Consider the following 12,076-nt stretch of genomic DNA (forward strand, 5'->3'; position numbering starts at 1 on the left):
GTTTTTTTTGTTTTTTTTTTACTTTTTTAAATATGCGACTCACCTTGGGGTAGGGGAGGGGTAAGAATCTCGAAAGGAGTCACCCAGGGCAAAATTTGTGTGATATGATCACGATATTCGCATGATGTGACCAGTAGCGTAGCCAGGGGTGGGTCCGAGTGGTCCGGAGCCCCCTAAAATTTTTGAAAGTTATTGAAGTAAAACCTGAAATCGGTATTGAGCAAAAATTTTCCATCATCGGACAAACCCCCCCGGAACACCTCGAACACTTCCCGAAATGAAATCCTGGCTACACCATTGGATGTGACAGAAAAAGAACATTTAGAATGACTGGTCACATGGTTTGAGCTTACTACTTCCCGGATGTAAAATGATATCAAATCTTGAGGTTTTACGTCCCATGGTCATGCCGGGTAGGCTAAAGGTGACAGTAGTGATGAAAAATAATGAAATAGTGGAATGAAGAAAGTGGGAGGAAACAGTAGAACCATGAGCAAACCCACTAGTGTTGTAAATAGAAAAAAGAACTGTTCGTATTTTTCAGAAATGACGTTTTTTTTTAGAAAAAAAAACATTGCCTCTCGTTTTTTTTCTAAATTTCGTTTTTTTTTTCAAATAGTCATTTGTAATGCATCTTACGTCTATTTAAGTATGAAATATTTTTATGTAGGTGTAATCACCGTAAAATTCAACATAAATTAAATAGACGTACTGATACTGATACGCTACAAATATTTTACAATTTACATGAATACCATACCTATTAACAATTCGGGTTTCAGCAGTTTTCATCAATAACAACTAAGAAATAAAAGGAGAAATGAAATTTTGTTTTTTCGTGAAAGCAGGCCTCTAATAAGTACGAAAATAATGTCACGAACAGTATAAAATTCAAATAACTTGTCTAAAGGTAAAAAATTAATACTAACACTAGTTAACAAAGGTTTTATTACATAAAAGGAAATACCTGTTCTTAAAGGAACTTTTTGCGCTGAATTCGAATATGCACTCGGTTTTTCTCCATCACGTACGATTTTCCCGTAACAGAGGGATTTTCGGGAAAATCCCTCAAAAATTTCCCTTTTCGTTTATTTTACACCCCAAGATCTTGTCCCCTTGCATATACTAACATAGAAATTATACCTAAGTATACTTTGATTTATATTTAGCAAACCCTCCAAGTTCCGTAATAATCGCTTTATTCTTTCTAGAGAAATAAATATGTTTGTATGTATATTGTGTGTACTGTTTATTGCACCTTATAGTAATGCTTTCAGATCTCTTAAGTTGAGGTAAAACGTTTTGCTTTATTACCACAAACACATATATAAAATATAATACAATATAATTTACAAGTGTGACAATTTACAATAAACAATAATACAAATGTACCAAAAGGTCATGAAAAGACAATCAAAACTATCACAATATATGAAACTTCCATTGGGTTACAAAAACGTACACTACTTCCTTCTTTTGTAAGAAATGTTGCATTCTCTAACAAGACCCCAACAATAGTCCCCCATCATTGAAGGATCCCATCGTCCCTGGTACCTTTTCTCCATTGCCATTATATCTTGGTGAAATCTTTCCCCTTGTTCGTCGCTGAGAGCACCTAGGTTAGCAGGAAAGAAGCTGAGGTGGGAGTGCAAAAAGTGGATTTTTAAAGACATCCTACAACCCAACTCTTTATATTTCTGTATCATGTCCTGTACGATTTCTGTGTAACTCTCAGCTTTGTTATTGCCCAGAAAGTTGCGCACAACACACTTAAATGCTGTCCAGGCAGCTAGCTCAGCACTGTTTAACTTGCTGTCAAAGCTATCATCAAGCATTAATTTCCTAATTTGGGGACCAATAAACACTCCCGCTGAAATCTTAGCATCACTCAGGTTAGGGAACTTATCTCGCAAATACTTGAAACCTTCACCAGATGTGTCCATGGCTCTGACAAAGTTTTTCATAAGTCCTAACTTGATATGAAGTGGCGGTAGTAATATCTCATTAGGATCTACCAAAGGAGCGTATTTGACGTTGCATTCTCCAGGTACGTAATTCATTCTAGGTTCCCATTCCTTCACTTCATAATGTTTGTCATCAGCTCGGCTATCCCACAAACATAAAAAACATTGGTACTTCGTGCAACCACACTGCAGTCTTAATAAAATACCAACTACCTTGAGATCACAACATATTTGCCAACAATGGTCCTTGTAATTTATAAGATTTAGCAAAGTTGACATGGTGTCATAGGATTCCTTAATCTTCACTGAGTGCGCAAGTGGTATAGAAGGTTTTTTATTTCCATTATGTAAAAGGAAATAAACCATTTCATGAACAAAACGTAAGAACTTGGAGAATTGTATATGTATGTATTAAGATATACATATACTGTACGTTTAAAAAGATATACGTTGGAAGTACATTCTATTTTTATACACGTTTCTAATTTACAGAGATCAATACAAGTGTGTTGTTGACTATTGTAAATATTCATTTTTATGTCTGTGTTTGTAGTAATAAAGCAAATCGTTTTTACCCCAACTCAGGAGATGTGAAAGCATTACTATCAGGTGCAATAAACAGTGCACACAGTATACATACAAATATATTTATTTCTCTAGAAAGAACAAAGCGATTTTTACGAAACTTTTAGGGTTTATTAAATATAAATCAAGGTATACTTAGGTATAATTTCTGTTACTATATGTAAGGGGACAGGAGCTAGGGGAATAAAATATCTGAAAAGGGAAATTTTTGAGGGAATTTCCCGAAAATCCCTCTGTTACGGGAAAACTGTACGTGATGGAGAGAAACCGAGTGCATATTCGAATTCAGCGCAAAAAGTTCCTTTAAGATCAGGTGATTTTTCTCATGTAACAAACAAAAAGTTTAAATTTGTTAACTAGTGTAATTTGCCTAATAGTATTTTTCTAAATATCATATAAATAATTTGTCGACTAGATATATATGATATACAGAGCCGGCTGTACCATATATGCAACACATGCATTTGCATGGAGCGGCAAGTTTGGAGGGTACGGCAAAATCTGTCATAAGTATATTATTTAAATTAAATATTTCTTGTTGGAAACAGACTTCATGATGATGGTAGTTACATTTACTAAGCTGACCTATTCGAATACTACATTCATAAATTATGTTTAGGTTGCATTAGTTTAAGATCACATGGACAATGCTAAAGCAAATGGTCGAATAAATTCGAGAACAATTGTTTGATTGTTGTCAAATGCAAGAATTCAATTCTTGAATAGCAGCGAATATCTGTTCCATTTAGTAAGTTATCACAGTTTTGATATGACAACTAGTCATGTTTTTGTCAGAAACCAGTTCCTTATCATTGAAGATAGAAACAAGTTTTTTTTTTTATGTTAACAGATGTAGAAGAAAAATCAAGAAATAAAGATAAAAGAGCTAGTTGCACTGGAATTGTAAACTGATACATTGAGATTGAAGCTCGATATTGAATTCTATAAAAAGGATTGCCATCTTTCCTCTGCAGGTGTGTTTACTTTATCTTTCACTAACATAATAAATATTTAAAGAAAAAACAGAGACAACGGGATTGCGTTTTTAGTAAGTATTTAAGCCTTTCTGAGTGCAACTGCACTTACCCTCCCCTTCGTTATTCATGCTGGAGTAGCATATTAAAAATCATGACTTTTAAGATTTGTTCTTTCTGGAGAAAGGGGGAGGCGGCAAATTATGCCATTGCACGGGGCGACAAATTGCCTAGGGCCGGCTCTGATGATATGTACACCCTCCATTCCAAAAGAAACCGAACGTTTAAAAAAAACAAAAAAGCAATGTACATTTTGGAACAAATCATTTTTATTAATCAATGTATTCCCCTTCTGCATCGATACACATATTTGCACGCTCCAACAAGTTGTCAAACGACTTCTCCATGTCCTTTATTGGAATGGTCTTTAGGACGGCGGTCGTCTCCTTCTCAATGGCATCAATCGATGCGTGCCACTTTCCTTTAATCGCCAAATGCAGTTTCGGGAACAGATAGAAATCGCACGGAGCGAGATCTGGTGAATAGGGCGGATGATGCAACCGAATAATGTGATTTTTGACCAAAAATTCAGTTACAAGTCGCGAACGATGTGATGGTGCATTATCGTCCAAAAGAGTCCAACTGCCGATTTCGCGATATTTGGGCCGAATACGACGAATTCTTGCCAGCAAACGCTTCATGACCCCAAGTAAAACTCTCCAGTGACTGTCTGGCCGGGCTGAACAAATTCTTTGTGGATAATTCCTTTTGAATCGTAAAAACAAATCAGCATCACCTTAACTTTTGACTTCACCAAGCGACTTTTTTTGGGTGTTCCTTCATCCGGCGCTCTCCATTCAGCACTTTGCCGCTTTGTTTCGGGCTCATATTCAAAACACCACGTCTCGTCACCAGTTACAATCAATTTCAAGAAGTTTCGATCCTGCCGAGCACTTTTAATGATGTCTTTGCAATGCGCAATTCGATCAACTTTTTGGTCTTCGGTGAGTTTGTGTGGTACAAACCGCGAATTAACCTTCTTAAGGCCCAAAACTTCGGTCAAAATGCGGTATGCGGTTGTTTGAGGAATGCCTAATTCCATTTCAATAACTTTCACCGACGATTTTTTGTTATGTTTGATGAATTCACGCACTTTTTCGATGTTTTCTTCCGATAATCCGGTTCTGGGACGGCCTGATCTTTCGTCATCATCCAGCGTCTCTCTAACCGATTTGAATCGCCTAAACCACTCGTAAACTTGCGTACGGGATAGACACTCATCACCATATGCATTTTGTAGCATTTGGTGCGTTTCACTAAAAGTTTTACCCAGTTTAACACAAAACTCAATTGCAGCTCGTTGTTTGAAAGTCATTTTCCGACCGATGTACACAACACACTGACAGTTGAAACGCAATAACTTTGTTGCCGTGCATCCAAATGTCATGACATTTATACCAGTTGTCAATGAGGGACTACGCCATCTACCGGTAAAATATTACAACAGATGGCACTAGTGGTACTATTTGTTTTCAAAAGTTCGGTTTCTTTTGGAATGGGGGGTGTATATACAAGACTTGAATATAGGATGACACAATTTGAGGTAAAGGAGGGTGTTTCAAAATGAATATTAAGGTTTTGAAACTTTGTAGTATCTATTACAATTAACTTACAATTATAAATATTATATAAAATGAAAGAGCAATACAAACAGTTTTGTACGCACGCATGCACATGATTCGTTTCTTCTGTCTGTCGTTAGAAAGAGCAAGTAAGCAAAGATGGAGACTAGAGAGCAGAAAGCTTTTTGTGTTGTAATAAAGACTGAATCTGTACAGTGCAACCGTCTGTGTGAAGAATATTAAGGAGACGCTTGCAATTACGTCCTTATCGTTTGCAGTTGCTACAGGTCTAAAGCCTACAGACTACGGTTTACGTGCCAATTTCGCAAGTGAAATATTGCTGCATAACAATGAAGATTTTCTGGATCGTGTCGTCTTCAGTGATAAATCGACATTTCACCTAAGAGCTAATGTGAACGCTCATAATGTTTGCATCTGGCCGTCAGCAAATCCTCAGGAGATGGTATAATTGAAACGAGACTCCACTAAATTGAATATGTTTTCTGCCATAAGGCGGAAAGTTTATGGCCCTTTCTCGCCTATCGACTAGATGTGTGCCGTGTGACGAATGAATCTCACATCGAACACTTGTAGCAAAAACTGTTTGAGATGCTCTTTTACTTGATGGATTGTTTATAATTGTATGTAAAATGTAATAAGTACTACGGGACGAAGACATGAAACCCCGGTATTCATTTTGAAACACCTACATTTCTCACCAACAGTGTTGGAACTAAGATGTAAAAAAGGAGAGAAAATTTTCCTTATATAGTTATTGTTTACAACAACGATATTATTATTAGTTGAGACTGTAACAATAACAACACGGGTTAGTAGTCAAAAAAATGTAATCAAATGTACACTCGTAACCCTTTCGGTTTCAGGTGGCCAAAGTGGCACACACGGGTGTGTCACTTTTTAATCCGCTCCTGTGTGGACACTAATTAAGATATCGGGATATTATTCTTGCCAAATATCGTTGGACCATAGTTTATCATACTAATTTCTTTTTCTTCTGGTGTCGAATTTCCTTCTCAAATTTTAGCCTAGCCAAAATTCGAGAATTTTCTAATTTCGAATTTCCGTTACTTCTTTTTTCCCTGTAGCTTCCTTCGTTGTTGAAAAACCTCCTTAAGACGTGCCAGGTAGATACCTCGGATGGATACCTAATTGTTGACAACAATTGGAAGGGCGTGCGCGCAGTGTTGCCAATTAGGGAAATTAAAATTTCCCTAAATTTGGGCAAAAATTCGAAATTTTTGTTTATAAATCCGTACCTATACGTCCGAGTGCACGTCAACTTACGCCAATCGAACATTTGTTCTTACTTAACAAACGCAAGTACAGATCGTTACAACGTGGTAATTAGGGGGCGCACGAAAAAATCGTATTTAGGTTCTAAGCCTTGATTTTTCTGGTTTTTTCCTACTTTTCTGTTTACCGTAATATATTTTTGGTATATAAGCTTTGTTCCTTAAATATCACCATAATACTTGTAGGATATTAGTGGTGTATCAGTGTTTAATTTAAGATAGTTTGCGTCTGTCTGGTAGCAGTGTTGCCAGCTACAGAAAATTTAATTCCAGATTTTAGGGGAAAATTTTGGGAAAATAATCTGTTTTGTCTCTATAATTTCCCTCTTGTTGGCTACATCGGAACAAACGTAACAGTATCTGAAAGTATCGTCTTTGCCCTATAAAATGCACTATAGAAAGTTTCAATAGGATAATTAGGGGACGTACAGTTGAGGTTTACAGTAGACCTTGTTCTCTAATTGAAAAGATAGCTTGCGATTTTTAAAGGTAGAATGAGATATTTTTATTGACATGTTTACTTTATTAGATATTGTCACAATACTTGTAGGATATATTAGAGGGATACCAAAGCTTATTTTAAGATAGTTTATGTGTGTCTGATAGCAGTGTTACCAGCTACAGAAAATTTTAATTCCAGATTTTAAGGGCAAATTTTGGAAAAATTTCCTTTTTTGTTTCTGTTATTTCCCTCTTGTTAGCTACACTCGAACAAACATACCAGTGTCTAAAAGCCTCGTCCTTAGCCTATACAGTGCACCATAAAAAGTTTCACTAGAATAATTAGGGGCAGTACAGTTGAGGTTTATAATAAACTATGTTCTGGAAATGGTAAGAAAATGGTGAATTTCTGAGGTAGAATGAGATATTTTTTTTTAAATTTCATGCTTATTTTGTTAGATATCGCCATGATACTTGTAGGATATATTCTTGGAGAACTAAGGTTTATTTTCAGATAGTTTTCGTCTGTCTGATGGCAGTGTTTCCAGGCAAAACAATTAATTTTTGATTTTAGGTGAAAATTTCGGATAATTTCCCTTTTCCCCTCTATTATTACCCTCTTGCTAGCTACATTGAAACAAACGTACCACTTACTGAAAGCTTTCTCTTTGCCCTAAAGAACGCACCATAAAAAGTTTCAATAGGATAATTAGAGAAGCTGTAGCCCCGGTATATCTGTTGATTTTTGCTTCTGAGGCGTAAAAAGTGTCAAAATTTCATTGTATGATGACAGAGAATTTTTTCTTTCCCACTTTGAATGGAAGCCAGTGACTTCAGGATTTCACTGTACCTTGTTAACATACCAAAGAATTTTTTTAGGTGACTTGAATCCATATAGCAGAAGTGGTGCTAGAAACAAAAATTTTGAAATTCGGTTAGGGATTTTTTTGTAAATTTTCATCCCTACATTTCCCTCAATAATTTCCAAGCCGTTGGCAACACTGGAATGCAACTTACACCAAAACATAGCCACATCTATTTTCTAAAAAACAAGGCCTTAACTATATCAATCGAATGAATAGGTTTTGAGCAATACGTCACTAACTGAAAATGTAGGAAAACGCCAAAAATGACCTGGGTCCGAAAGGAATAATCACATAATTTTGCTCGTATAGGTACAAAGAAACAAATGATTTGTAAGTTACGAGAGCTTCGACTCAAGTTCTGCTGATTATTTCAATAATCTGCAACATAAATCAATAAATAATAGCTGCCAGAAAAAAACACATTTGAAAAAAAACATGAAAAAGAACGATGTTTTTTATTGAAAAAAAACTTCACAGAGAAAAAGTTTTTTTACAACACTAAAACCCACACATATGGTCTTTGTCCATCACAAAACCCACTTGGCGCAAGCAGCGATTGAACCAGGGACCCCACACACCAGACGCAAACGCTCTACCACTATGACATATGAAGAGAGTGTCATTTATCTCCATTAAATGTTATAAAAGGTATAAAACTAAACAGTAGAAAAAACACGGCGATATAAGTGCTCAAGAATGGTATCTCAGATGAACGTATCACGCATAATTAAGAAAAAGCAACATATTTCAAATCTCGTCGTAAATTTTATATATATATATATATATATATATATATATATATATATATATATATATATATATATATATATATATATAAACGGGAGCAGGAAAATTCGGTGTAGGAAATTTCGGTGTAGGAAAATTCGGTGTAAGAAAACTCGGTGTAGGAAAATTCGGTGTACAGAAAATTCGGTGTACGGAAAACTCGGTGTGGGGAATGTTTGGTGTAAAGATTCGTTGTAGTAGACAGTAGTATTTATTAAAAACTTACGGTAACTTTGAGCATAAATGAGCGTATTAGTTTTAAGTTCAAACTTTGTGTAGAACGTACTTTTACTGTCTGCTATACCAAATTTTGAAAAGTTGTGATTGTGAAATAATTTGAATTCTAGATTTCGACGGATTTTAGCATTTCATGGCCCTTACATGACGAGAAATTTGTTTATTGATGTCCGTTTGTGTGATTTAGCGAAGCGATCATCGATACCAATCGACATTTCATTTAAAACTTAAGTTTTTATGCTGTTTTGGAGGATGTCTCCTAGAATTTTATATTTCAAAAAAAAAAAAAAAAAAAAAAAAGTAGGTTACTAGACGGGTAAAGTTGAAAATTGTAGATTTTTCAAAAATGTTCTGACGATTTTATGTATATTTTATAAATAAATATTTAAATTTAAATTCTTCAAAAACGACATAGTTTATTTATGTTACTCAAAGGTGTAAAAATAAATGCCTCAACTAAAGTATCTACGCCTGATTGGAGGAGAAGTCAATAAGGAGTCAATAGGGTTGCAGTACCTGTTTACCTTAAGGCAAACAAACTAAAGTGTCTGATTGGAGGAGAATTAAACTATTTGTACAAATATTATATGATAAAACCATCCTGCTTTATATTGCCCTTTCCACTAAGACTTTTTTGATCAATATATTTTTGCATCTTACATGTGTATATGCAGAGTGATACTCCCGGATTCATTGGGCTCTAGAATTTCCAACTAAAGTCCGGTTTTCATGCGGTTTGTTGCAAATTATCAAGGGAGAATGGGAGGTTTATGGGACTATGTTTACTGGTTTAAATTCATCCGGGGTAATATCGAGCAGGCCGCAAGAAAAACAGCAAATATTCGCCATTGTACGTTACAGTTCGAATGAGATATTGGATATTTGAAGCGAAATTGAAGAATACAAATTAAGTGTTAGTGAAATGAAACGAAATCTTTAAGTTTTATGTCCAACAACATCCGCCAGCGGTGTCCGATGCTTTCCTGCCTTACTCAGAAGAGATCCTGTTTCCTGCAATTTATTCACTAGCGACCATATTATGTTCCTGTTTGGGGCAGAACGTGAGGCAAAGTTGCGTGTAGCTGCCCTTTGCGTAGCAACAACAGATCCCGGCCTCTAAAATCTTTTTAACGATAAAATCACGTTGCTCCAAAGAGTACATTATTGTAACTGCGTCCTGATCATATTGGTACAGTAGCACAGCATAATTCTCAATACGAAGGCCCAGTTTCCTGTTTCTTATTGACCGTCGCGAGGTTGTCATCTAACGAAGAAACTCAAATCTCCATACCGCACCTCACCTAATTCCAATTCGGTACAGTGGCGAATATTTGCTGCTTTTCTAGAGGCGCGGCCTATATTACCCCAAATGAATGTAAACCAGTAAGCATAGTTCCATAAATCTTCCAACGTTCCTTGATCATTTGCCACAAACCGGATGAAAATCGGACTTCAGTTAGAAAATCTAGACCCCCAAATGAAATCCGTGAGTTTTAAAAGAATCACCTTGTATATGTTCTATGATGTACTATATAGGAAAGGTGTTTTTAGTTGTTCCTATAACTATTCTCTGAACTTATAGTTGTAATTGCTTTATTTCTGACAAAAAGTGTCAGCTTCATTGTGTGATGAAAAGTAGTTTATAGTAATACCCCGCAAAAGACATGCAAGAGGTATTGGACTCAAGGCAGAAAAATAAATTTGCTTTTCTTGAAATAGGTAATAACATTTTATTCGTTACATTATATGGTTTCCGTTTTCACAATATGAAATGTCGTAAATTATTGTAAGTAGTAATATTCAATATGTATTACACCGAATCTACCGTACACCAAAATTTCCCCACACCGAGTTTTCCGTACACCGAAGTTTCTGTACACCGAATTTTCCTACACCGAGTTTTCTTACACCGAATTTTCTTACACCGAATTTTCCTACACCGAATTTTCCTAGACCCATATATAAACAAATATTTTAAAACATACAATTACAATAAAATTCGATTTACTGTGAAATGGTTTGATGTTTCTTGCCTTAATCTCGAAAGAGAAACTGAAGTCCTCTTGGAGCCTCTCTAGCAAAAGCAGTTATTACGTTTGAAACAAAAGTTTCCTTGTCTTCTACGATCTTGTTTTGATGAACACTCATCATGCAGAGACCATCGAGTCTGTCGTCGCACATCGTAGAGCGCAACCAAGTTTTCACCCGACGTAGTGTACTAAATGTCCGTAGCAATATTTGCGGCTCTCGAAACAGCAGGGAAGAAAAGTTTAGTGTGTTCCAAAATGTCTATGAAACCAAAATGTCATGTATTTTCTAATATCCATTTTGAAATTAGCAACTACACAGAATTCAGAACACACACACACTTCCCGCACAACACAATAACTATAAGATTGTGACGAGAAAACTCAAAACAGGGTAGACGGGATAAATAGTAGAGGAAAGGTCAAGTCTACTTGCAGAACTTGGGAAATTCTTTATTTGGGAATTTCGAAAATTGTTTTAGAGGCCGTTTAGACGTTATGATAAATCATCAAGGGTAGAGATAAATTTTAGAAATCATCATGTCTAAATTAGTTTATCTCATGATATCTCTCCTGCATATGATACGATGCGATAAGTTCGACATGTTCAACTTATCGCATGCAAGCCAGGTATAGCCCCCCGTAGAGAAACAAAGGAATGAATAGGTCACCGCTTCCAACCCTCCTTGGCTGCCAGCTTCTTGGAAGGAAAGCGGGAAATATCTGGTTAAAAACAGGTTTTGTTAAGAATTTGTTTATACCTGTCGTCCAGTGGTCTGTTCTGTTGACAAAAATGAAAGAAATATCTTTTCCCCGGTTTCTGTTCATGAAATGCAAGGGGACTTCCAAACTACGAAAGCTACGACAAATTAACCGCTTCAATTGGGTTTGCTTTGATATCTGAAGTTTAACCTCGGCCAAAGCAAAGGTAGACCCATAGTTTAAAATGAGATAAAACCGGGAATTGAAACCTGGACCACATACATCAGAAGCGACACGTCCTTGATTGAAACCCTTTTCATGTCTTCGAAACAAGTCATTATAACCGACCAGAGATGGCTAACACATCAACTATGGTCTCTAGCCTATCGGCAATCGTGAGAGGTAGCCCGCGGTGGTCTGTGTCACACTATCTGTGTCAATCAGTCTCGATGGACTGATTTCTAGTTTCTGATAACAAATGAACGTTTCTGAGAAAATATAAATGAATTAATTAGGTTTTTAAAAAAATATTTAATTAATCATAATTTTATTGTTCGTA

The sequence above is a fragment of the Thermobia domestica genome, chromosome 9 (genome assembly GCF_964235325.1).
Source record: "Thermobia domestica chromosome 9, izTheDome1.hap1.1, whole genome shotgun sequence".
NCBI classification, from domain to species: domain Eukaryota; kingdom Metazoa; phylum Arthropoda; class Insecta; order Zygentoma; family Lepismatidae; genus Thermobia; species Thermobia domestica.